Consider the following 27,421-nt stretch of genomic DNA (forward strand, 5'->3'; position numbering starts at 1 on the left):
TGTCCTCCTCAAATGGAGCCATTTTTGTTAGTTTTTCTATGGTTCCTCCCAGGGATATTCTAAATTATGTGGCAGCTTTCACAAATATAACCCTTAATTAATCCTCACTACAGCTGTGTGAATAGGGAGATTACCTGTTATTATCTTGATTTTGAAAATGAGGAAACTGAGAGAGACTCAGAAAAGCCAAGTTACTTACCCAAGTCCATAGAGTTAAGAGCTAGGGTTCAAATCCACACTTTTCTACAGAGTCCACTGCCTCCAAAAGAGTGGCTCTTTTAAAAATCACACATTTTACAAAATGTGGAATAAAACTATATTTTTAGAAAAAAGGAGAATGACTAAACAAGGTTTATTGGTAAGTGCAGCTTTAATCTCAAAGTTGTGATCTGCCCTCCCTTTCTCACCCCCACTCCTCTCCAGGATGTCTTCTTTCCCTCACTAACCAAAAATGTAATATTAGATGTAAATTGTCTATGCCACTGAGGGGGGGGGGGCTCCAAACTTCGCATTGATAGGTGCCAATATCGTCCACTACAGAATGTCAATAAACTTCTGGACAGAAATTGCAAATTTCTAGACAGAAATTGCAAATTCTCCTGTTTTCTCTCATTCTCTCTCTCCCCAAACACTCACGCTTAGTACTTCTTAATGGTCTTTATTTTATTTCCTCTCTACTTACCTGTGTGTATGCAGCACACCATCATACCTACATTTCCTTCCCTACATTTGTATTTACCCAAATCCCGGACTTTTTAAAATCAAATTCTCAACTTTATTTAAGACAATGCATTGGTATGTTATTAATGAAAAAATTTGCTTCATATCAAAGATGGCAGAATAGTAAACGCTGTGGCTGCCACCTCCAATGGCTACATTAAAATTACAACTAAATTGTATAACAATCAGCCTTGAGAACTATCTGAAGACTAGCTGGACATTCTTTAAAGAATGTCAGTCTGACCTATGTTAGGAAGATCCTATGATAATCAATGCAAAATTCACTCTGGCTCCGTGATTACAAAGCTCTCATTCTCTGAATTTGATGATTCTAGTCTTATTATATAATTATATAATTTTTATTATTAGTGTATAATTTTTCACAAATGGCTTAATATCAAAAAGACTATTTCCCAAAAACAAAAAGCGTAAATTACGTTTGACAGTATACCACCTACCTGCTACTCCCGGGCTATATACAGTTCAAATAGTAGGTGCTTGATAAAAATTTGTTGAATAAATAAATAGATGAATGAGATACTTAAACTTTCAGCTAAGAAAATACACTTACCTTCAAGGATTCTCGTCAAGGGTGTTGTTGAGGACATTGCTGATTATAACATCATCATCTTGTCCATGAGGTCTCACAGGAGATATATATTCAGCCTTAGTACCAAGAATGGGTATGCATTACCTGCTCATGGCTTGGCTTTACTCTTAGGGTCACTGTGACTTGTGTGCCTACCGAGCATGTCTTTTCATGGAGGATTTTTTTTTTTTTTAATCTTAAGTCTTACACAGAACCAACACTATATAAAACAAATAAACTTAGAACTCCTCTGACTGAATAGGAGGGTGGAAGGAGCTCCCTTTGCCTGGTCTGACCTACTGTACCTGCCCTTGGGTACCTGCTGGGAAGCCAAGGGCTTTGTGGGACAAGATTTGATGACTCTGTCTCTCTCTCTCTCTCTGTCTCTCTCTCTCTCTGTCTCTCTCTCTCTCTCTCTCTCTCTCTCTCTCTCTGCACTGGCCACTAGAAAGTTGGCCCACTTCTAGGAAATGCAGAGGACTTGTGAATTACTAAACTCATTTTTTGCTTTATTTAATCTTTTTTACTATTCTACTTTTGTCCCATGATCCTTAATCATGAGTTTTTAATTTTATTTTCTGTTTTGGAAGGCATCTGAAATGATTTCTGACACAGGCACAGGAAAGCTGGATGGGTGGGTGGATGACAGGTCTCTATAAATCTAGCTCTAGAGCTATAATATTAATTAACAAACAAGGTACATAACATGAGGGAAAAATTCTCATTAATCAACATAAAAACAGTAGAAACTCTTCATAGAGTTTACCACCATTCTCTCACAGTAGAGCCCTACTGGCACCATGGGTGGTGGCTGACTTCAGCATTTCCCTTAATGGGATAGAGCCAATGAAATCCACAGTACAAACCACCCACACATAAATGTTAATATACAGCATAGAAAAAGTGTTGAAAGAATTCCTTTTAACAATTGTTGCTAAATAGCTAAAATCTTCATACTGCCCTAGGGTCAAAAACTTTCAAACTGGGAAATCAGTATTCTTGATGATAAAATCAGTTCTCAAATATCTGTTTAATAGGAGTGAAATGATAGTCTGGATCAGTAGTGGATATTCCCATTCATTTCAGTTTGTCCTCTTGGAGCACTATTTCTCAGCAGATTTATTTCCTTAATAATTTTCCTTTATCTTCACACCAACATTGGTTTGCATTGGTATTATCTGCCTAATGCGATTACAGTTGCTTATCCTGATAGTTTGCTGAGATCTTGGCACCTAAACTTTCCCAGACTCACTTGCTGATGACTATATAAAGTTCAGGATCAATGGTTTCAATGGTGCTTACATGAGTGAATAGGAATACCGATTAAGGACGGGTAATGGAATCGCAGACTTGCCTGTGTTTCCAAAAGCAATTTACCAAGCATCGTTATATGATCTTATAACGTTGAGGGCAAGTGATTGTGTCCACATTTGCACGTGGAGCTGCAAAACGCAGGGCCCATTTCTCTTACGGTGTTATGCCCCACCAACCTGATGATAACCCTGGGAACTCTTGAGAAATCAGTGGGGGAGCCAGTGGAAGCTCTGCACTGCAGGGGTTTAGGGATTAAGCAAGTTTCTGAAGGTGGAACCTGCCGTTCAGTTGTCCCACCAGGAATCACACAGCAGATTGGGAATTTACAGAGATTAGCTCCTTCCAACTGAACTAATGGGTATGTTTTTCAGGTACAACCAGTGTTTCTCATTTTGGAGTTGTTGACCCAGATCCTGCCCACCCAAAGACTCCATCTACTGCTGGCCAGGTAGAGACTTAGAGAATGCAGGATCCATTTCATCCACGGCTTCAGGAAAACAAACAAGATTTATGATTCTGCCTCCTTCTTACAATAACTAAAGAAAAACTTTCTTGAAACTTTTGGTTGACTCTCTCTTTAATAACACTTAAGTTTTTCCTTTCTGAGTATAAAAGCAATTATCAGCACAGAAATTTTGAAAACACACAAAATAATAACATTTAAATTATACAAAAGTCCTTCACCCAGAAGTAAGCAGTTAACATTCTTTAAATATGTCCTTCCAGTCTTTTTTTTCTATACAGTTTGTATATAAATGTATATAACATAATTTTGGGGCTTTTGCATTTAAAAATACTTCATGAATAGTTTTGCAGGTAAATAAATATTCTTTAAAACATGACTTCTAAAGGTTTCACCATAGTCCACTGTAAATCATAATTTAATTTATTAAATCATTTTACCGTTGAAATTTAGGTCAATTCCATGTTTTCACCATTATAAAGAATACTGTTGAATATCTTTGTATGAAAGTTGTTATATACATGTATGTCTGATTGTTTTCTTAGGATTCTCCGGAACTGAAGGGTTAAAGGCCATGAAATTTTTAAAGGTGTTTAACACACATAACCTAGTTAGTTGTGCTACTGCCCCTCTCAGAAGATGGTACCAAGTTATACTCTGATCAGCAGAGCCTCAGACTTCCCAAAATGTTCTTGTCATTTCCCCTACCCCTTCAAGTTTGTTCTTAAGTTCATTTTAACATGATTTTTCCTAGATAGAAATATTGCTAGGAGGTGGTATGAGGTGTTTAGAACACAGTGTGATTTTCTCCAATGCCCCAAATCCCCTAAGGCAAGCAATTCTATATGGAGAGCTTTAGGAAAATCAACGGCGTGAGAGGGAGAGTTGACCCATGATTTTGCTCACTTCCCAAATTAAAAGAGTTGCAAGCTTAGATCTTGCCCCAGGATTTCCTATATTCAGAAAAGAACCAAACACTATTTGGTTTTCTGCGTATAAAGAATCGAGTCAAATGAATAATCTCTATACAACAAACTTGAAATGTTTTTTTTCCCCTTGTGACTAAAGAGGACAGCTTTCTTATTTTTCAACCCATGTAAATGGCTCGAAGTTTCTGTTTTTTTCCCAAACTGTCATGAAAAAGATTCATTATTCTTTGCACATATACGTCTACATTTTGCTGTGAAAGTCAATATTTATTGCACTTTTTTCCTGCATTTCTTAATGGAACATGTGTGTGATTATTGAATAAACATGAATGTATTGAGTTTTGCAACACTTCTTCTCCAGTAATTTGTTAGGATTTTTTCACTCTTCTAACTCAAAACAGATTTATTTTTCTAATAAGATTTTGCAAGTTCTTCATCCATGTATCCACTAGATTTATTTCGTTTTCAAAATATAAACTGCTGCACCTGGGCTGCAATTTTTTTGATAGCTCCAAATGGTTTATAATGGTTTCTAGCGTACAGCAACAGTACGCATACTCACCAGATGTACTTCAGTTCATGCATTACTTTTTGGTTCAATATTTTTTGGTCTGCTTGCTCCATCTCAGTCTCTCTGTCCACATTCTCGGGCTTTTTTTCATCCTCATTTGCACATCATGCAAGAGTATTTCAGCTGAATAGAGCCCTTTGAAAGATTTCACATAGAGATGAATGATCTAATAAGTTTCTGTTGAGAAAGTTTATTATTGTTGATGTAATTATTATTTAGCATGGGTGAAGCATTCCTACAACACCCTCAGCTTTAAAGGACCTCTATGTGGTCTCGTCTTCCCTCCTAAGTCATCCTAGCTGTATTCCTCAATCATTTTCTCTACATGAATTTAGTGGCCCAATAATGAGGAAGTCAGAGGCCATTACAGGGAAACAAATTTTGAATTTTTAAAATGTTACTGTGATTAGGCTAGCATATTTATACCTTTTTTTAATGAGCTCAAAATATTTCATAAACAAGCAAGAGGATTTTTCTCCATGTCCAAGTTTACAACAAGATTTTACTCATCTGAAAAATGCCCACCAGCCCTTCCTGTATCTCATTGTAATAATGTGAGTCCGTAGCATTAAATGCAAGCATTTGTAATACAAAAGCCTTGAAAATTTACAAATTAGTCAATATGTTCATTTCAATTAGTGTTTTTCTTACTGAAATAATGGTGTTTTTAAGCTTGGAAATTTGGTCTGATGATCAAGCAGCCTTTTTCATAGCGATGTCGATATCTGTGGAGATTTTATTGTGATTAGTAAGCCTCCCCCGCCCTAAAAAACACACAGCTTTTTACAAGAGAAATCAACCCACATTATTTACTCCTCTAGGCTAAGTACATGCTTAAACTTATTATTTCCAATCATGACCTTTGCCCTGATATTAGAATTACAACTCACATAATAGCCAGCCCCTCATCATCACCACTTGGATGATCAATAGAAAACTCAACTTAATAATCTATCAAAAAGAAAACACCCTTGATGTTCCACTCCCCAAATTCATCTCTTCTCTGGTCTTTTCCACCTCATCTCAGCAAATGACACAACCATCTGCTCAAGCTAAAGCCCTCAAGGCCATCTTTGATTATTCTTTCTTTCCAACATCTAATTCAACCCCAAGTCCTGTTGATACTAACTTTAAAATATATACTGACTTAGTCACCTTCTCTTCTCTTTCATTGGGACCATCTTAATCCAAGCCACCATCATATCTTACCTGAAATTCAGGAGCCTTTCCATGGGTTTCTCTCTATTTCCATTCTTGACCCACTGCAGTCGGTTTCCTGCAGAGCAAGGTGTAAGCTTCCATATGATACTCCTCTGCTTCAACCCTGCACTGGCTTCCCACTCCACTCAGGATAGAGCCCAAGCTGTACCATGGCCTGCAAGGCTCTGCTTCTTTGCATGGAACTCTCTTCCCTCCCTTATTTTTGCATGTCTGATATCTTTTCATCAGTTAGGTCTCAGCACAAATATCATGTCCTTGGAGAGTTCACCCTCGACCACCCCAGTTCTGTCTCTCTCCCATCACTCCGCTTTATTTCCTTCCCAGTAACGATTTCTCTTTAAAATTATCTTCTTGATTTGTCTACTTTATAATAGTCTGGCTCTGCCCTCGAATATGAGCTCCATGGGAGAAGAGAGCTTGTCTCTCATTCACCACTGTAATAAATATGTCAACAGGGACATGATAGATGCTCAATAAATACTCATTGAATGAATGAATTTCTCAACCAGAAAGTCAAACTCATTGGCATGCCACTCAAGGCCCCTCACAATCTAGCCCTACCTATGTGTGCGTAGCCTGTCCCCCAAAACAGTGTATCAGATAAGTCACTGTTTCTTAGACAACAATAAAATTTCATGACCCAATGCCTTTCATCAGACCATTAACTCATTTTCAAGTACACTTTATCACCCTTCCCCCTCCACCCCCACCCCCAAATCCACTGGGTGATTTGCTACTCAGTTCTCCAGGGCCAACTCAACTGTCTTCTTCTCCACTGAGTTGCTACTGGTTTCTCCTTTGGATCCCGAGCTCTGTCTCCATCAGAGGATCCTTAACACAGCCCTCCTTCCATAAGTACATGTGTCTATTTCTTGCTTCCCCAGGATATGTTATTGAAAGCAGAAATGTAGTCATCTTCACACCCTTCATAATACATAGTCTAGTCCAAGGTAGGGGCTCCGTAAATGGTTTTTGTATTGAACTGAATGTAATTAAATTGAACTGAACTATGAGGAAGATGGCCCCAAAACTAAATGTGTCTCTCCAATCAGGAGGTTTTAACTCCCAGTTGATTGTAACATACATAGCTCTCTAATTTCATGGAGGAGGAGGTAATGGAGGTCTGTGTGCTGAAACTGTTCTCTGAGTTTTCTCTGCCTGTTGCAAAGAGAGACATGGTCAGGAAACACTGACCTAGTGTTTTCTGTATCTCTGTCTTAAATCACCAGCTGCTTGTTTAGCCTTTATCCCAATATTTGGCAGAAACTGGGTTGCTTCTCTTGCAAATGTTTTTCCTTCAGAGTGTTGATATTGGGCTGTATCCTATATGATAACAAAATACCAGACTTCTTGGGTCATTGGTTTAATGCAGCTGTGGTTGGTTGAGGTTAATGAAAGTCACCACTTGTCATTTGTTTATATCACTGCCCTAGTGAATTTAGGGCTTTGCTAGAGGGTTAGAAACTTTATTTCCAGACTCAAACATTCCCCCATTTCTTGTTAATGGTCATAAGAATGGGGAGTAATGTGGAGCAAATCATCTGTAAGTGTTCAGCAGAGATTCTGTAGCAACTTGGTAAAGAGCTCAGGAGAAAAGAGATTTAAGTAGTTCCTCCTTAAATTAATCCACTCTTGTTCTATTGGAGTCTGGAAAAATCTGTAGTATGGCAGTGGTAGACATAGCCTTCTCAGACAAGGCTGGCTGGAGAATGTATGTGTCCAGAGAACACCAGAGAGTCTTGAGTATACCAGAAAGAAAGTGGTTATATCCAGGCATTCCTGGATCTCTAAAAAGCAGCGTCAAGGCCTGGCTGAAGCAAGGCAGCAATACAGCATAGGAACGCAAAACGCAGTGGGTTTGGGATAACCCAATACCAGCTGGACTGTAACCAGCAAACATCCCCTCCTCAGCTTTGTTCCATAAGTCTCCAGCTATATAAAGGACATCTACTGAGATGCCCAAATGTGGTACAATGAGTATATATTATCACTTGGTAGCAACCATTTTGGTGCTTTCTGTGGATTAAGGTAAGGAGATGCCTGAAACTGGTCAGAGACAGCTTGTATCTTGCATTTCTTTCTCCTTCTTTACCCTTAATAACTTTCCTACTCTTCAGGCATCCCTCCTCCCCCAAAAGACAGAGAGATCACTATTCAAAACTCACTATTTGAAAATACAAGGTCAAAGCAATGGGCTAAGAATAGACCACAAAAGCTTTAGTTGGATATGGCCCACAAAGCTTAGAGAAGGAAGAAGAAAATGGAGGCTGGCTCAAGACTAGCCAATAGCAACTTCAATTCAGTTTGATTTGGTTAAGTTTAATTCAATTATTAGGGTCAGAGAAGAATGGGGAGAGCAAAATAAGAACGTTCAAGGCTGAATGGACAGCTCATTGCTCTACAGAGTGACATGGCTACTATAAGGTTTACCAAATGCTGGTGAGAAATAAAAACAAAACAGATTTACATTAACTGTGCTGGTAAGGAAAACCATGGCACGTAGGATAAGAGGGCAGTGCAAATAATCAGAGTCAAAATGTGGCTTCTCCTAATGGGGTCTTCCCTATCTGATCCTGAATTGAAGGTCAGTAAGGGTGTGATCAGTCCCCCTGCTTCCTTGCTAAATTTCGAAGGCCAGGATAAGTAAATTAAGCATTATAGGGGACTGTAGAGGTCACACTTATGATCACACAACTAGTCAGCTACTGACACTTCTCCATTTTTCTCCATTGCCGTGGACTCTGAAGTATCTTTCCGTGAGTTCATATCAATGAAGATAAGTCTGATGTTTGGGAATTTACCTCACTTCACACTAAATAAAGAAGCTCCATTGAGATGTCACTGGAGAGGCCCTTACAAGAAACTCATTCCTCCACAGAATCTACCCTGGTGTCTGCTACAGAAAAGGCAAGAGGACATATCCCCTCTTAAGATACATTAGCTAACACTGATGGATAAATAGGCCCTTTTCTGTGTGTGTAGTGCATGTGTGTGTGTGCATATATGCATACGTGTGTTTGAGTGTGTACGGGAAAATGTGGGGGAGTTTATTTGTTTAAAGGACTACCTGCTGGGTTGCAAGCTTCATGGAGAAATTAAAGGAAATAAGAAATAATAAATAAGAATGAAGCATGTTGATATAGGACCTTACCATTCACCCTGCTGAGCTTTGAGAAGAATCTGAAAGCATGTTTTGCCAAGAACAACTTTCAGAGTGGATATTCAGTCCTTCAGACATTGAATATTATTGAGACAAATGCTAGATTCTGATCTCTTGTAATTATTTTATACAAAAGGGATTTAATATCAATTTCTCATTACATGGAATAAAACTACTATGCTCCACTAGGCTCCATCAAAGTTTCCTAAGAACAGCAGGTCGATCCCTCATGACCCTCAGGACTGCCTCTTCCTCCAAATATCTCCTAGAAATTCCTACTGAAGTAAAATTTCTGTCTCATTCCAAGATGACAATACAGTGCCTTATAAATAAGAGAAGAAAGATACTTAGGCTAGATTTTATAACAAGAGATATTAAGACAAAGAAGAATCCCTGGGGTTCTGAATCAAATGTGATGAAAGTGGCATAGAGTTTGCTGCCAGATTTAGTTCCTTTAAAACAGCAAAATTATATTTGAAGAAGGCAGGTGGAGGTGAGTGTGTCACATGCATTTGGATCCTGCAATTATAATGTTCAGTTATATTGTTCAAGAAAGCAATATGTACCTTTGGTTGGTTAGTCACACCTGGAACTTAGTTCAGTTTGGGGGACTATGAGTGTACATATGAACCAAAAAGTCTCCAGAGTGGAAAACTAGAGTGTTAAGTGATTCAGGAATTATTTAATGGGAAGCAGAGTTGAGGAAACTAGGGCTATACATCTGGAAATAAGGAGAATAAAAAAGGGAGGAAATACGAAAGCCAAATTTTCTAATTTTTTTTATAGTTTTTCATACCGCATTTCTTCTATTTTCCCAAGCACACTATGAGTTGTTGCTCTGTATATTTTCTTATACTTAAAATGATCTTTCTCCTTGTCCTGACTGTTGATTCCTCCAAATCCAGTTCAGCATCATCTTCTCCAGAAAAACTTTCATGAGTCCCTTATCACTTTCCCCCTCCCTACCACAAGCAGAGAATGAGGCATTCTTCCTCTGCACCCTATTATTAGCCATAAAACACTTTCATTTTATAGTAGAACTTTATATTCCAATGTCTATCTTTCTTCTCTCTCACATTAAGCTGTGGACAGGGAGTAGATCCTAAATTTCTTTCATTAATTTTGTTGGCTGTCTTTTAATAAGTACCTGCTATGTCCTAAATATTGTGATAAGGACTAGGAATACACAGACAAATGTCTTAGCTTCTGTCCCTGAAGAACATAAGAAAGGCAGATGGAAATGTCAGAAACAAGGATGTCTTCTCTCACATATTGTCTTCAACACTGTACTGGAGATTCCACCCAGTGGAATAAGGCAAGAAAAAGAAAAAAAAGGAATCCAGATTGAAGGAAGAACTAAGACAAGATAGTCTGTGTAGAAAATCCAAGAGAATATAGAATAAGTGAATTTAGCAAGATTGAATGACAGAAAATTCACATATAAAACCAGTGTGTTTCTATACATACTAGGAAAAATGGGAAATTGACATTTATGAATCAATACCGTCTACAATACAATCAAACATATCAAATAAGTAGGGATAAATCTTGACAAAAATATGAATGAATTTTATACTGAAAAGTGCAAAATATTGCTGAGAGAAATTAAGGCAGATGATTTAAAAAGAACACATATTTGGGTTTGTGGGTCAGAAAACTCAAACTGTAAGATGTCCAATATCTCCAAATTAATCTCTAGATTCAGGACAATCCCAATCAAAATCACAGAAGGCGTCTTTTTTTTCTTTTTGTTTTTCTGTGTAGAAATTGACCAGCTGATTCTAAAAATCATATGAAAATACAAAGAATAGAGAATAGCCCAAACAACTTTGAAAATGAATAACACATTTAGGATCAAGATGGCAGAATAGGTAAATGTTGTGCTTGCCTCCTCTCACAACCACATCAAAATTACAACTAAACTACAGAACAACCTTCACTGTTAATCGCCTGAAGTCTAGCTGAACAGAAATCCAAAAACTAAGGACATACAGAAGAAGCCACCTTGAGCCTGGTAGGAGGGGCAGAGATGAGGAAAAAGCTGGCCCCACACCCATTGTGGCAGTTAAAAATCAGGAGGGATATCTCAGCTGTGGAGGTCTCCCCAAAGGGGGAAGGGGCCCCAGCCCCACACTAGGCTCCCCAGCCCAGGGTTCCAGTACTGGGAAGAAAAGTCCCCACAACGTCTGGCTGTGGAAATAAGCAGGGATGTTGCTGAGTGAGACAGAGGGTAGCTGGAGTCCCAGGTATTCTGCTTAAAGGGCCTTTGCACACAGACCTACTCGCTGATGGACTCACTCAGTCTGAGCTCCAGCACTGAAGCAGCAGCTGGAAAGTCACCAGAGAAATGGAGAGGGACTGAATTGTCTGGCTTCAGAGAGGGCTGGAGGGGCAGCTTTCTCCCAGACACAAGTGATGGTAGAATCCATTATTCCTTTATTGAGCCCTCCCCTGAGGCTCCATCAATGTGGCTAACACTGTTTACCATGCTCTGTTGATTCCCTGAGACTCTGCACCACCCAATTTGTGGACCCACTCAAGTTATGTCCAGCGGCTTTTCATATAAACGGCCTGTCTTGGCTTATGCTACGGTCTTTCCTAAAATCTCTCAAAGGTTCACAAACTCCAAAACAACAGTATGTGGCCTCAGCATGCCCTGTACTATTTGCCAAGTGGCCACAAACCCAGCACTAGCAACAGCTGGCCTCAGATTCATAGCTTGGCCTCGCAAGGCACCTTCAAGCCCAGCACGGGTGGCTACCACCTGCAGATTGCTTTGTGGTTCATGCCAGGTGGCCCCAGGCTGGGCACAGGCAGTGGATGAACTTGCCCTGTAATGGAGTCCCCCTCCGCAGGAGGCCCCAGGGCCAGCATGTCCAGTGACCAGCTTCAGCCCAATCCAGAGTACCACCAACAACCTCCACAAATTATACACCCAAAGGGCAGACTGAGAAGGCACCAGAGCACCACTACAGCAAATCCTGCTCCATAGGATCAGCTCCTGCACAACAGCTTCTCCACTACAGTATAGCCAGCCCTCACAGCCAATAGCCTGAGGGCCAATCCCTCCTATTGACATGCAAACATCAACCAAGACTCAACTACAACAGGAAGGCACACACAACCCACACAAGAGATACTCCTGGAACACCCATCTCAGGTGATGTGACCAGGGAGACTGTGCCACTGGGCCCCCAGGACACTTACTACATAAGGCCACTCTACTAAGACTGGGAGACATAACAGCCTTATCTAATACATAGAAACAAACACAGGGAGGAAGCCAAAATGAGGAGACAACAATATATTTCCCAAATAAGAGAACAGAACAAAGTTCCAGAAAAAGAACTAAACAAAATAGAGTCAAGCCACCTACCAGACACAAAGTTCAAAACAGTGGTTATAGGAATACTCAGTGAACTTAAGGGAAGAGTAGATGAACTCAGTGAGAACTTTAACAAAGAGATAGGAAACATAAAAATGGATATAGAAAAAATAAACTGTCAGAAATGAAGAAGGCAATAATTGAAATGAAGAATACATTAGAGGGAATCAATAGTATATTAGATGAAGCAGAGGATTAAATCAGTGATTTAGAAAACAAGGTAGCAGAAGACACCCAATCAGAACAGAAAGAACAGGGAGATGAAGAAGAAGAAGAAAAAGGAGGAGGAGGAGGAGGAGGAGGAGGAGGAGGAGGAGGAGGAGGAGGAGGAGGAGGAGAAGAAGAGAAAGAAGAAAAAGAAAGGAAGGAGTGAAGGAAGGGAGGGAGGGAGGAAGGGTGGGGGGGGAGAGAGAGAGAGAGAGAGAGAGAAGGAAGGAAGGAAGGAAGGAAGGAAGGAAGGAAGGAAGGAAGGAAGGAAGGAAGGAAGGAAGGAAGGAAAGAAAGGAAGGAAGGAAGAAAGGAAGGAAGGAAAAATGAGGATTGTTTTAGGGTCCTCTGAGACATCAAACATATCAACATTTACATCATAGGGGCACCAGAAGGAGAAGACAGAGAGCAAGGAATTGAAAACCTATTTGAAGAAATAATGACAGAAAACTTCCCTATCCTGGCAAAGGAAATAGACATAGAAATCCAGGAAGCACAGAGAATCCCAAGCAAGATGAACCCATAGATGCCCACACCAAGACACATCATAATTAAAATGCCAAAGCTTAAAGACAAAAGAGAGACTATTAAAAGCAGCAAGAGAAAAACTAGTTACCTACAGTGGAATTCCCATAAGACTGTCAACTGATTTCGCAACAGAAATTTTCAGACTAGAAGAGATTGGCATGAAATATTGCAAGTTATGAAAAACAAGGATCTACAACCAAGATTACTCTACCCAGCAAAGCTATCATTTAGAATCAGACAGATAAAGAGCTTTCCAGACAAGAAAAAGCTAAAGGAAAAAGCTAAAGTTCATCACCACCAAACCAGTATACAAGAAATGTTAAAGGGACTTAAGAAGGAAAAAAATAAAAAATAAAAAACATAAATAAAAAATGGCAACAACTACATACCTAATTTCAATAATTACTTTAAATATAAATGAAGTAAATGTTCCAATCAAAAGACATAGGGTAGCCAAATGGATAAAAAACAACACAGATCCATATATATGCTGCCTACAAGAGGCCCACTTTAGATTGAAAGATACACAGAGACTGAAAGTAAAGGGATGAAAAAAGGTATTTCATGTAAATGGAAACAAACAAAAAAAAAAAAACCTGAGGCAGTAACACTTATATCAGACAAAACAGACTTTAAAACAAAGGCTATAACAAGAGACAAAGAAGGTACAGCAATTCCACTACTGGATATTTATCCAAAGAAACCCAAAACACTAATTCGAAAAGACATAAGCATCCCTATGTTTATTGAAGCATTATTTACAAAGGCCAAGATATGGAGGCATCCTGGGTGCCCATCGAAGGATGACTGGATAAGGAAGAGTGATACATATATACAATGGAATATTAATCAGCCATAAACAAGAACGAAATCTTGCCACTTACAATAACATGGATGGACCTAGAGGGTATTATGCTAAGTGAAATAAGTCAGACAGAGAAAGACAAATACCATATGATCTCACTTATATGTGGAATCTTAAAAAAATAAAAAAAAAATAAATGAACAAACAAAACAGGAACAAACTCATAGATACAGAGAACGTGATGGTTGCCAGATGAAAGGGGGGTTGGGGCAGATGGGTGAAAAAAACAGAAGGAATTAAGATGTGCAAATTGCCAGTTATAAAAACAGTAACAAGGATGTAAAGTATAGGATAAGAAGTGTAGTCAATAATATTGTAATAACTATGATGAAGTCAGATGGCTACTACAATTATTAGGGTGATCACTGCATAAATGTCTAGTTTCTCTGTTGTATACATGAAACTAATATAATATTGCATGTCAACTATAATTGAAAAATAAGAAACTATTTTTAAAATGATAAAGTACAAAAGAAGGAGAAGAAGGCAGATTTCAGGTTAATATATTTGTTAGATTAGTCTAACAATGGAATAAGTTCCTTGAATAGGAAAGCATTTATCAGAGTGATTAGAAGTCTGATTCTGGAGTAAAGAAGACTTGAGTTCAAATTCTGATTTTGCTTCTTACTATGTGACCTTGAGTAAGTCACTTAAATTTTCTAAGCCTCAGTTTCCTCATCTGTAAAGCAGCGATGATAATATTACCTCTGGTTGTGCAAAAGTAATTGTGGTTTTTGCAATAATTTTTAATCTTTTAAACCACAATTACTTTTGCACCAACCGAATAGCATCTATATTATGACATGTTATGAATAATATGAGATAAAGCATGTAAAATATATTATTGAATTGACTTGCATTTGAGCCAGTTGATTACAAATTGTTAGATAATAATATTTATATAACTATAGTAACGGGCATTTCATTCAGGGCATCTGGACACTTATTCAGAAATGGTCAAAGGACCACTGATGGGGAGGGTGATGGAGTCCAAGGGAAGCTCAGGCAAACTCAGGGGTGAGTCTTCATTATTGCTCAACCTTCAATCTCTCTAATGGTTTGTTCCATTGATCACTAATAGCACCTGCGGTGTTTGATCAGTCTAACATTTGTAGGTATCCTGTTCCAGAAACTCAGATACCCACAAATCTCCTATAACCTCCCTCCCAGGCATTATAATGAAGTCTAAAAAGCTCAATCACTTCGCTTGTAAGGATTTTGAATTGTAAAATGTTCCTAACAGATGAGTACATCCCACATTCATTTGTGCAAACTCCCCCCCCAAAAAAAACCAAAAACAATACAAACCAAACAAACCAAAAAAACTATTGTTGTAATATTGCTATAACTCACTATGGCAACAAACACACCATAAAGGGAGTTTAAGGAGCCTATTTTTGATGATACTCTTTATTAATGGATTTCTCTTTGTTGAATTTTCAGTTATCAATGTTTACATAAAACCTTGATTCATGAAAATGAATTCAGTAATTACAGAACTGCCTTTTTGAAGGCTCTAATTGACCATACAAGCTGTGAAAAAAAAGAAATGTGTAACAGGCATGGTTCTTTAGTGTTTCCTCCATTTTATAGGCCAGGAAAAGGAATAATTTCCTTGCTCAAGGCCATGCAGAAAGAGAGTACTAGAAGAGTCTGAGGAACTCAAAAGCTCTTGATGCCAATCCCACGTATGATGTCCTAGGGCCCAGTGGTTTTCACATGTGTGGGCAGTTAGCTCTTTCTTCACTTGATGCTGTGCTAAAATTGAGGATTGCCTTCTTCCAGGTCCAGCTTTTTGTTTCTTTAGACTAATGACCTTAAAACTACAGATGCATGATGCTTACTTATTAGGTGAACCTGGGTTTATTTTTCTATTTTTGAATCAGCAGGTCTCTGCTCTAACGATGTGCGATCACAAATCTGGCAGACTGTTCCATTCCACATGCCGAAAGAAGGCTGCAGGAAGTATTTCCATTCTGAATCGCAAAGAATTTATGATTTGCATGCACCTTTTGAGTCAAAAATCAAACACGTGCCCTGGATGGGCCCAAGTTTAATTAAAATGATGAGAAAGTATGATAGGCATTTGGTCTAAGGCAAAAAGGATGCACAGTATTGAAATTTGGAACAAACATGTTTTTAAAAAAAAAATGAGAAATGCATGGTTGGCAGTGATAAGAAATGCCAAGACTATGTATTACATGGGATCACGGGTTGAAAATAGAAAATATCCTAAAATTCTGGCTCACTGTGAAACTGTCGTAGGAAGGTTTGGATAGGATTACATGCTTTATGGATAACGTCCCTGTAACTAACACTGTAGATGTTTATAATCTTTTCTATAGTCTTTTTGTGGCTCGCCATGTATAGCTGATGGGCTGCTCATCAGTCCTGGCAGATTTTCCCATTTAACCACGCAGGGGAAGAAGAAGAGGATTTTTATCTGGAAGGGTTAAGCGCTGCAAAATTGATGATTATCCAAACACACTGAAGCCTACAAAGTCAGCATGAAACCGTCTAAATGGCCAAGCACAGAAAGCGTAGAATTAATCATTGGAATTGAGGATTATTAAAATTGACCACTTTTTCCATTGCAAACATTTTAATGTGGCTGATATTAAAGAATCTTTCCTATTGCAATTTAAGTTCTATTTAAATAAACACACACATATACTTTGCTAAATAGATTTGCAGGTACATATTGCTTAGGCTTTTGAAGGGAAGATAGTTGAATGAGGAACATTCTGAGCTATGGATACTCTCATTTTACAGGACGCTGTCATGCTTCATAGTTTACTAAGTAAATATTACAACTTCTAAATAAGATACTTGGAATCATTTGCAAGAATTGTCACATTGCGAAAACACATCACCTTAATTATGAAGATAGATCAGCCTAACAAACCCTTCCATAAGCAATGAATAGAGCAGTTCCCATAGATGGGTAGCCTGAAGTCTGGCCTTATTAGGATCATTTTGTTAATCTATATCAATATTCACAAAGGCATTTCCAAATTCCACTAAAAAATGTGTGGTTAAAGGGCCTCCTATACTATCTCCATGGGACTCAAATTCCCAACTTGAATGTCATCTTGAAAGTCTTCAAGTGTGGCTTTGAGCCTCATATACCTCAACCCAAAGAGGAGGAACAGAAAATAGTCTGGAAAAATGGCAAATGGGTTATATACACCTCCCTGTGGAAGATACAAACAGCTACTACAGAACACAACTAGCGTGAATTTCCACTTAGACTATAAGGAGAGATCCTTGCTCTACCTCACAGTCTTTAGCTCCTACTCAAGTTTCAGTGTTTAGTTTTAAATAGTACCAGATATAGTTTCAACATCTTCAGGGAGCTCAATAACAGTGTGAAACAAACAAACAAACAAACAAAAACAAACAACAAAAAAACTTTTCATTTAAAAAGTGAAACACAAGAATATAATCTTGAGTTTTAGAAACTGCAAAGTTTACAGTTCTACTTTGCTAACATGGCTGTGGCTTATGTAAAAATATTAAAGAAGAAGTAGAGGACAAAAGATCATCAAATATCCTAAATAAGAAACTGGGGTACAAGTCAGCAATTTGCTCAAAATTCTGCATCAGTTCAAAGGTACACAAAAGGGAGGGTGACTGCCTTAAGTTCAACAGAGGAGTGAACATCTGTTCCAAACATCCTCTCCTGGGTAGAGTTAGACTCATCTAAACAACTTTATATGCCAGACAAATACATTTTATGAAAAGAATCTGCGGCTGAAGACCTCACAGAATCAAAACTCACACTTGTCAAGATTGAGTTTTCATAGGAATAAGTGTAAACGGGAAAATGTGCAAAAATCAACAGCCCTGTAGTTTCTTTTTGTTTTAAGACTGATTTTTAAAACACAGTTTCTCTCTCTCTCTCTCTCTCTCTCTCTCTCGCTGTCTCATACACAATCAAAATAATTGATATCTAATAACAGTATTTACCACATCTGAATTCAATACCAATATTATTTTTCAGTATTTTTTAATACTGGCACTAAATACTACCATTTAATATTCTCGGATGATACTCATATAGGATATAAAAAATGAATTTATTCATTTACTTATGAGTATTTATTGAACACCAACTATGAGCTGGACGTGTTCTAGGCAAGAATTTTAAATTATAATAATGGTGCATATTAAAATAACAATACAATAGTCGCTGGAATCACTCACAGAGGATCCCAAGCAGGTAAGAAACACAAAAGAGTGACAAAGAAGGGTAAATAGTTCTGTAGCCAAGCTGAGTGGTGTTACCAGGGGGCAATGGCATCACCCAGTTTATAAATCACTCAGTTCCCCCAGCTTCGAAATTACAAAATCATTCATTAAGGCTTTTCACTTTTTGCAATTCACATTATTTTCATTCCTGTGCTGAGTTGTTAATATTTTATATAGTACCATTGCAAATTTTCATGACTAAAATTTGCATACTATGCAATCAGGGTGGTTTGCCAGGTCTGCTAGTTGGTAGAGTTGTCTTCCAAATGTCACTGAATAACCAGCTTAATTATTTAATTAGAGAACCTAATCTGATATTTGTGTTTATATTTTGATAGAAGAATCAAAGAACTATAAATGCTAGAACACCATACAGACAAATATCTTAATGATAAATGACCTATTAAAGTGCAGAAACTCACATTTCCCCTTTTAACTACGTTTTCTTCTATGCACGCTGTGTTTAAAAAGTTTTAATCTTCTAAAAAAATCATTAAGCAGAAATTTAACTTGTTTTCCAACTTTTCATTTATTACAGACTCAAAGGACAGTCGATAAGAACTTTAGATCCTACCGCAAGAACAAGGTCAGCACACGTTTTGTATGTATATAACTTTAGTGCAGACTTAAGTACGCATACAATATCCATTAGGCTTTTTGATGTATTAACAAGAGCTCCCAGACGTTTCTACTCTATTTGGGAGTTCACAGGATTACCAGCAGAAATTCATGTAGCAAAACCTCTAAGCGGGAATGTGGTTGACCATCATGTTCTTTCTTGAAGAAAAATTGACGATGTTTGCGATAACTTCCTTCTCACAATTTCAGTGGGTGAGAAAGCACCATTCTGTTGTATGTTCTCTGCTGTTTTATACAGTTTCTATGGTTTTCCCTTGTGAAATGTCATCTTATGATATGGAGGGCTTTGTTATAATGTAGGAAGAAGCGAGCTTGGGATTGGACACGGACTATGTTTAGGAATCCCACTAATACCCTGTGACAGAACAGAGTTCTTCAAGATGAAAGGAAAAGAAAACGATTAAGACATGTAACTTTCCATTATAAATTTTTTTGTAAAAAAGACAAGTTTGGGAGTTATCCTTCTTGGACTTCCTGGAAGGAGAATCTAAAGCTTCCCTTTTCCTAGCTAGTTTAAAAAAAAAGAAAAGGTTCTCAAGTTTGTATCAACTGATTCCTATGCTTGAGTTTGTTTTCCCTGGTAACCTGCAAGCCAATTAATGGCCCTTCACTGTCCCTTTAAGAAAAGCATATTGGAGAAGCTAAGGTAGACGTAATTGACATTGCTGGAGGCTGAATGTAGGTGTCTCAACACAAGTTAAATGGAAGAAGTAAAAGCAAAAATATGGTTTTAACTGAAAAGTCTGCATATCACAAGCCCTTAGGCTAAAATATTGTTCCTGAAATGCATTCAGAGACAAGAAATCCCAGAACTTAACAAGGATGGCCCTTTGTCTACAGCACAAGTTTGGTGGAATTTCTGGAATACGGGTTCACACCCAGTCCTTTGACTTCAGAAGCGTCGTTTTCTTAGGACAGAGCTTGCTGCTAGCAAGCCAACTTCAGCGGGTGGCAATGTCTTCCTCCTTCTCCTTCTTTTTTTTCCCTAAGCATCATTTTTGTGATTTCTGAAATCCTCAGAGTCAGAGGACGCTCAGAATAATAGTCCGCTGCTCCTGGCATACTCCCACTCTGCCTTAGGTCATAATGAAGCAGGGATTGAAACTGAGTTTGTAAAGGAAGACATTATTTACATTTGGAATTCTGTAGATCTCAGCTTCTGTTTCAAATGGCTAGCTTCTCTGTCTAAAACTCTTCTGCCCCTCCCACTCTTGTGCCTTAGGTGTCTGCCTCATTCTCCTCTTTCCCCCTTCACCTCTACCTGGTCCCGAATTTGGGGTCTTGCCTAAAAGCCAACGCCTGGGAATTTTCACTAAGAACACCTGAGTTTCTTCTTGTCAAAGGTGGGGAAAGTCCACCCCATGAGGGTAAACTTGCTATGGCAAACACCTGTCTCCCTCTTCTTTCAATTTCCAAATCCTGGGAATTTTTCTCTGAAATGAGTTGACTTCAAAGCATTTCCCAAGTATGAGCATGGGTGTGGCTTTCAACGAACAGCGCTGCCTGCTTCAAACTGGTTAAGGAGCCATTTCAGATTCATAGACCAGATCAAAGGCTTGGTGCTGGCAACCAGAGGATGGGGGCTGTCACACCCCAACTTGCTGGGGAGGGAACTCTGGGTTTTTCATCTGTGTTTTGCAGAATGCCAAATGTGCACTTGCTTTTTGTAAATTATATTAATTATGCCTTCCAAATTATAGTCTAGGCAGATGTGTTAACCAGGCCCTGGGGAGCATTTGTCAACAGGTATAAAACTCCAGACACTGGGCATTTCTATAGACGATCCCAAGGGCATAGCCAAACACACAGCAAACTGTGAAGGGCTGTTCAGCTACTTGAAATCAAACCTCACCTGTTCTTTGCCAGCTAGTTAGAAGTTTCTACAAGAAGAAGAAGGATCAGAAGAAGAAAAAGAAAAAGAAAAAGGAAAAACCAACAACAGCATCGTTAGGACTTTCCAAGCATGTGAGACTGTTTTCTCCCTAAGTCTTTTTATTTTTGTACTTTCTCTCTGGCCCGCCCCTTCTCCTGAACTGTTCACAAGCATCTTTCAGGTTAGAGAGGTGGATAACAGCAGTTTAACACCCAAAGGTTTCATGGGGAGGTGGTTGCTTCATGGAGAATATTCCACCCTCACATGTTATTTCTGATACCTAAAAGTCTTAATGCTTCATTTGTTTTTTCTTTTTCTCTTTAACTTTTGATTTTCTTTTTCAAATAACTCAAGGATATTTGTTTCCAGGAGGAACAACATTTCAGTTATCCATTTGAATATTTTCAGACCCTTAACAAGAAGCAGGTTTTTATAAGAAGAAAGGATATCATTATGTGTGAGAAAGGGAGTCAGGAAGATAAAGAAGGAAGGAAGGAGGGAGGGAGGGAAAGAAGGAGAAAAGAAGAGGGGGGGAAAAAAAGATCATGAACAGTTGAAAAGAATGGAAAAGAGATGCCAAGGGGGGTAGAAAGAAGAGACGGGGAAAAGACAAGACATAAGCCTCACCTACTTCTCAGAGTAAACCAAGGACAGCGTCTTTTATTTCTTATGCTGGACATTTATTTTTCGAGGGGAATTTCCCCAGACCAAAAGATCTTGATTCCAGCCTGAGGAATTAGATTCACAAGTCAAATTTCCATGAATTGCTGAAAGTAAGTCAGGTCCACCATTACTTCCATATAGAAACTAAAGACTCTGTTGGGTCATTTTATATATTTGTGAAGCTCCCCGAGTTATTATCGCATCATTTTGTTCCGAGATGGTAGAAATAGAACTTTGCAAACAGTTACAGAAAGAACCCCAGGCTGAATGGTTCTGCAGATGGAGAGCGGCCATGCTGTGTTCCCCCTCCCTCTAACTCTGCACTGGGGGTTCTGCTCTGGAGCTGAGAAATCAGATTCTCTTTTCAGGGATGTTCTGAGTGGAAGGACACTAACATTTGAAGGGAAAAGACCTGATTTGAAGCCTTGTTCTGAGAGTCACTCAGAAGACGGATCATAGAAGTTCCTCCCATCTGGTCCTTCCAGAATATTCCTCCTCAGGAAAGGAAACAAATCATCATCAGATTCAGTTTGGTGCCAACTACCAAAGACTTCCAAGGGTATAGGCTGCTCCTTGAGGTCCCTGAGAAATAGTCAGATGCGGCCCAGAATGGGACGAGCACCGCAATCATAACAGAATCGTAACCAAACACACAACTTTCCATTTTCAAATCTTACCTCAGACATGATGCAAAAATATCAAAATAGTCACCAAAGGACAACAAATCACAGTTTGAACTACCAATCTGTCCACAACTACAACACAGGTTTGGTATTTTCAAGTGTGATAAGAACACTAACTAGCAAACGGCCTCCTGTTTCTCACAGAGCTGCTCAGCTTCCAAAGCAGCAGGAATTCCAGTTTGAATCAAAGACCGTAATAATACTCATTGCTGCTAATGCAAAGCAGCAAGGCCTGAGCCCTTCTGTTTTACGCTGCACACTGATTTGGAGGCAAATATTTTTCCAACAACATCACCAAATTGAAAGCATTTTGAAAAATCTGAAGCCTTTACAGAATACTGTTTTGGAAAAAACCAACTCTCATGGATCTGTCAGTGACATAAGCCATCCCCTTCAGTTTAGCTTGAAAATGAGAACTCGCTCTGTCAAACAGCTCTAAATTACATAGATTTGCAGATGTAAACTGAGCACAGGGAATTCCAAGATCCATTAACAAGGTGGGGAGGGAGGGTGGAAGAAAGAGAGAGATTTTTCCATTATTTTCTTTTGATTATCAATAAAAGCAGTGACATCTTCCAGATTTTCACTTTGTTGTTGGCATATCTATTTATCACCTACCCAATACCCACATAGGTACTAAGGCCTGACTACAAACAAAGCTCTATGATTGTGACAGGTTCAAAGTTATTCAAGAAATGAAGTCAGAAATTTAAGGAACTTACCCTCTATTAGGGGAGAAAACAAATCATGCAAATATCTGAATTATAAGACATCATTATTTTTTAAAAAAAATTTAATGTTTAAATGAATGTTTGATGAATGTAAATGAATGGTGCATCTTTCTCTTTTCTTTCTGAGCTCTGTCGATTTGAGTCAGGCATCAGAATCACGAATGGTCATGCCACATGTCTATCGGGTCACTTACCAATATTTAAGGGAAACTTGTAAAATAAACTGTAAACACCTACAGATTATACTTTTCTACCTCAAACTCTCTGATAAAACACTGCGATACCCAAAACTCCTCAATTTGTCACACTGATTTTTTTCTCCCCTAATCCTTATATTTTTATTTTCTCCTGGAAGTTTTCAAATATATACAAAAGTAGAGTGAATAGATAATGTACTCCTTATACATTTCACCCATTCCAATGATTAGCAATTTTTAATCAATCTTGTTTAATCTGAATCCTCACCAGCCCCTCCCCACTACACACAGGCTGGATTATTTTAAGGCTAATACCAAACATCACATTATTTCTTCAGTAAGTATTTCAGTATTGTGTTGATTTTGAAATTTAGTTTACCATTTAATGAATCCTTGATGTTTTTAGGCGTTAATCAGCCTACTTCACCTGCAACGTATGCTAATTTTCATTCTATCTATACATATAAGTGGTACAGTTGGCCCATCTATTTTAAACAAATTATCACTGAAATAGTCTATAAGTATCATCATTTGTAATCATCATGAAACTTTTGCAACTATGTATCGAATTTACAAGCTCACACTTTGTCAGTCACTTCCACACAATTATTTTGAGCATGTTAGTACTTGCTATTTATTTATTTGGAATATTCTTATATTATAATGAGCTTCTCACATTCTTATTTTCTTTCCTGCTTCAAGGCAGTTATTGATCTGTGAAAGCCTCCTCCTTCCAGGGAACAATTATTCTGTCTTACGAGAGAGAGCTATGCCCAGTTCATGGGTTTTCTTTCCATGTGACATTTAAGGGACAGAGCATCAAGTTCAAAAGAAATTATCAGGAGGAGTATCCAAATGCATTGGGGATTTGTTGGGGAAGAGCAAACTCCTTGTGGTGAAATCAGTAAGAAAGGGAAAATTACATCATGAAGTTAAATAGACAAGATGAATTGAAAGTCAAGCTTCTTTATTCTAAGTGAAGAATTGCACTCTGAAGGCTTACCTCTATTGGGAGAAAAAAAAAAAAAATGAAGTTTTGTGTTCAGAGGGCTGAACCAAAGCATGAAAGGGGAAAATAAATTCCCTGGTGCCAACAAAAAGTCATCCTGTGTTAGTCTCTCTTTGCTGCCCAAAGTAAAAGCAAAAGTTTTGAGACATTCAACAATAGGTCAAAATAACATTCTGTGTTCTGCACATCATATTCCAACGCAAGCAAAATGTCTATGGATATATTTTTTTTAATTTCAAAGCCTTTTGATTAAAGTATACCAGAAGGGCACTGACAGAGCAGTCTGTTTCTGTTCTTCTGCGGAAGGTTTCAATGGCCGCCGTACACTCTCTAAATCTATTTACTTCAAGGCTGGAATGAAACAAACATGACAGATGGTTTTTTAAAAAAATCAAAGGGGAAGTTCTTGGAACACATCCTTCAAAATAAAATTTTGTTTCTTTCTTTTTTTTTCCTTTTCTTTCTTTTTTTTTTTTGCTTTTTTCGAGCAGCTGAAATGATTTTTCAGAACATCTGATGAGCGATTTTAATACTTCAACTTTCTCCTCCATGAAGCAAACCCATTCATTTGGAGACTTCTGTTCTTTTGTTTTATTTCTGTGAGTGTCTTTCTTTGACAAGACATAAAGTCTGAAAACGACAATATGCTAAATGAATGGACCCATAGTATATTTGGCTACACAAGGGCTGCTGGAGCATACTTTGGATTTTGACAGGAGAACAGAATGTTTAATGGAAAAAATCTTGAAGAAATAAAAAGGAAAGGTAATGAGCCTCCATGTGTGTTATTGCTCATGTACATGGCCAAGCAATTTCTCTTCCCGGGCTGCAGGGACAGTAACTAGAAGGCTAGTTCATTCTCCCGAAGGCTGGTGAGCTTGATGGTTTGGAAAACTGCCAGGACAGTGGGGAGAGGGCTGGGGTTTGAGAGTGACGTGTAGTCCTGTGCAGAGTTTGCTTTCTCCCATCCATGATCAGGAGAGTGTTGACTTAAGTATGGCCTGTCTCACTAATGAAGCTGAAATTTAACTTAAGGAAACATGTGAATCCAACCACAGACATTGGCATAGTCTGCCAAAGTAATGGCCCTGGCTGGGTTTTGATGAGGCTGGATGAGAGTGAGAGGGAAGAGTCCATAGGACTCTCACACGCCTTTGGGGTGGGTCACTGGGGGTGGTGCCACAAATCCACAGAAGACAAGAGAAAGAGCAGATTTGGATGCTAACACATTTACTTCCCAAGATATGTCTAAAGACATGCGACTTTAGAAATCATGCCATGTCATGATGTCATAGCCAGAAACTGGGGGACTAAGACTTTCACAGAAAAGCAGGTATTATTTTAAAACATGGACTTTGGCGTGAGAGAGAACTGGATTAAAATCTCTGCATCAATACATCCTCGTTGTGTGACCAGTGGTGATGCAGCACAGCATTTCTGGGTCCTGCATCAATTTTGACTGTCAGTCAAAAATTGATCATTGAAACTAGGTCTTAGGATTTTAAGAGGCTCAAAAGAGGTTATGTGTACAAGAAAGACTCTTTCATAGAAATAGGACCTTAATACAGCTACCCATCCACTCAGGACCCTGAGTACTAGCCAAAAGGAGGGTGTATTCTATAAGGCCACAAGGACCTACCCTGACCATAATCTACCCCACCCTGCCCAAGGAAAAGGGGCATTATGCTAAGTGAAGTAAGCCAGTCACAGAACGACAAATACTGTGTGATTCCATCCATATGAGATATGTAACATATTCAAACTCATCGAAGCGAATGTATGATGGTGGTGGCCAGGGTCTGGGGGGGAAAGGAGTGGGACAGTTCCTTCTATATTCAATGAGTATAGAGTTTCAGTCAAACAAGACGAAAAAGTTCCAGAGATGTGCTACACAACAATATGCACATAGCTAGCAATACTGTACCGTACACTTAACAAGAGGGTAGATTTCACATTATGTGTGTTTTACCACAATATAAAAGAGGGAAAGGGAACAAAGAAAACAATGATGTCAAAACCCTGCCAGCCATCCCCGTAGTCCCAAACTCTGATAGCGTTCTTATGAGAACTGCACGAGGAAGCTCACCTAGTTACGAGCATTGAAAGATAATAACAACACAAGGGCAAAATGATGAATACTAAAGACTCAACAAGTAGTAATGACGGAAAATACTTTGAGTTACAAGGGAGAACAATCACCTCCATCCCAGTGGTAAGAAGAGGAGGAGGGAAAAGAAGAAACAGCTAGCTTTGACTGAATGTTCTCTGCCAGGCCCTATCCACAGTGTTTTCAGAAAGTACCGTGGCATGAGAAAGGAAAATCCAGGAATAGATCAACACAGTTTATCCCTTGGCCCAAAGTTAACATTTCAGAAACATTTAGTGAATGAATGCAAAAATCCAAACTTTATAGAACTACCTATTACAAGTATTATTTTTTTCGCAGACACAAGTTCATATTTACAAAGCTTACAACGAAGCCATTTAGTTGGTGATGTCATTTAACACTAACAATGAGTTTATATTTTGACCCAACAATTCCAATTCACAGAGTGTGTCTGAAGTACCCTGCATGGAGCACAAGGAGATACGTACAAGGGTGTCCATCACAACTTTGCTTGTCAGGGCGATGGCGGAATAAACGGTGGTAAACTCATACTGCGAAATACTACACAGCCCTGAAAAGGAAGGAGCTAGATCTTTTAGAAAAGAAGGATAATCTTTGGATCCTTTGTTCTGAGGGGGCAGTGCCTCTTCTGCAGAAGAATCTTCCTTAAATCCCCTGAACTACACTTGATCTAGACTGACAGCCCCCTGAGGTTCTTTACAATACTTGTCACAATAATAACTGATCAATCCATGGAGGATGGCCAGCATCCTGCTCAGAGCCTGGATCACAGTGCGTGCCATGTAATGTGTTAAAATACTGAATGAATAATAATAATACAACAATAGCATAAAACGTCCACTGAGAGTTGACCATGAGCCTATGTCAAAAATTATAAAAGTATTAACTCATTTAATCCTTGCAACATCCTTGTGAGGTATACAATACTTTTTTCATATATTATCATGGAGAAGACAGAGGCAAAAACATTGCTTGAAAAAAATAGAAATACAGCAAATCTTACTAATCAGTCCATCTGGGATGACACCCTGTCAAGTTGCCTTTCTAACACTGGGGTTAGCCAGCTGAGATAAGAAGACCTCTACTCTCCTAGAATACATCACCACCATTAATAAATGGAAACACAAGGAAAATATTCATTCTTGCTGAGCAAGCTGTTGCCCACCATAATTGTGGACTGGAATTTTCTAGTGAAAATAATAATGACACTGATCCAGAAAGTTGGTTGACTAGCAGAAGAAACGGTCTGGTATATAGCAAAAATGTGCATGGTAGCACCTGAGTTCTGAGCCCTG

The 27,421-nt window shown here is 38.6% G+C and overlaps 1 long non-coding RNA gene across 1 annotated transcript in view; it reads right to left on the reverse strand.

Moving 5' to 3' along the window:
* Positions 1–5,821: 5,821 nt before the first annotated feature.
* The window catches only part of LOC148758433 (uncharacterized), a 150,299-nt gene continuing 128,699 nt past the window's right edge, over positions 5,822–27,421 (reverse strand). Inside the window, exon 3 of the long non-coding RNA XR_016020994.1 lies at positions 5,822–5,862. This is a non-coding gene — a long non-coding RNA (uncharacterized LOC148758433). The remainder of the gene's footprint in view (positions 5,863–27,421) is intronic.

Source organism: Rhinolophus sinicus, chromosome 4 (genome assembly GCF_057876585.1).
Source record: "Rhinolophus sinicus isolate RSI-liver-muscle chromosome 4, RSI-T2T, whole genome shotgun sequence".
Lineage (NCBI taxonomy): Eukaryota > Metazoa > Chordata > Mammalia > Chiroptera > Rhinolophidae > Rhinolophus > Rhinolophus sinicus.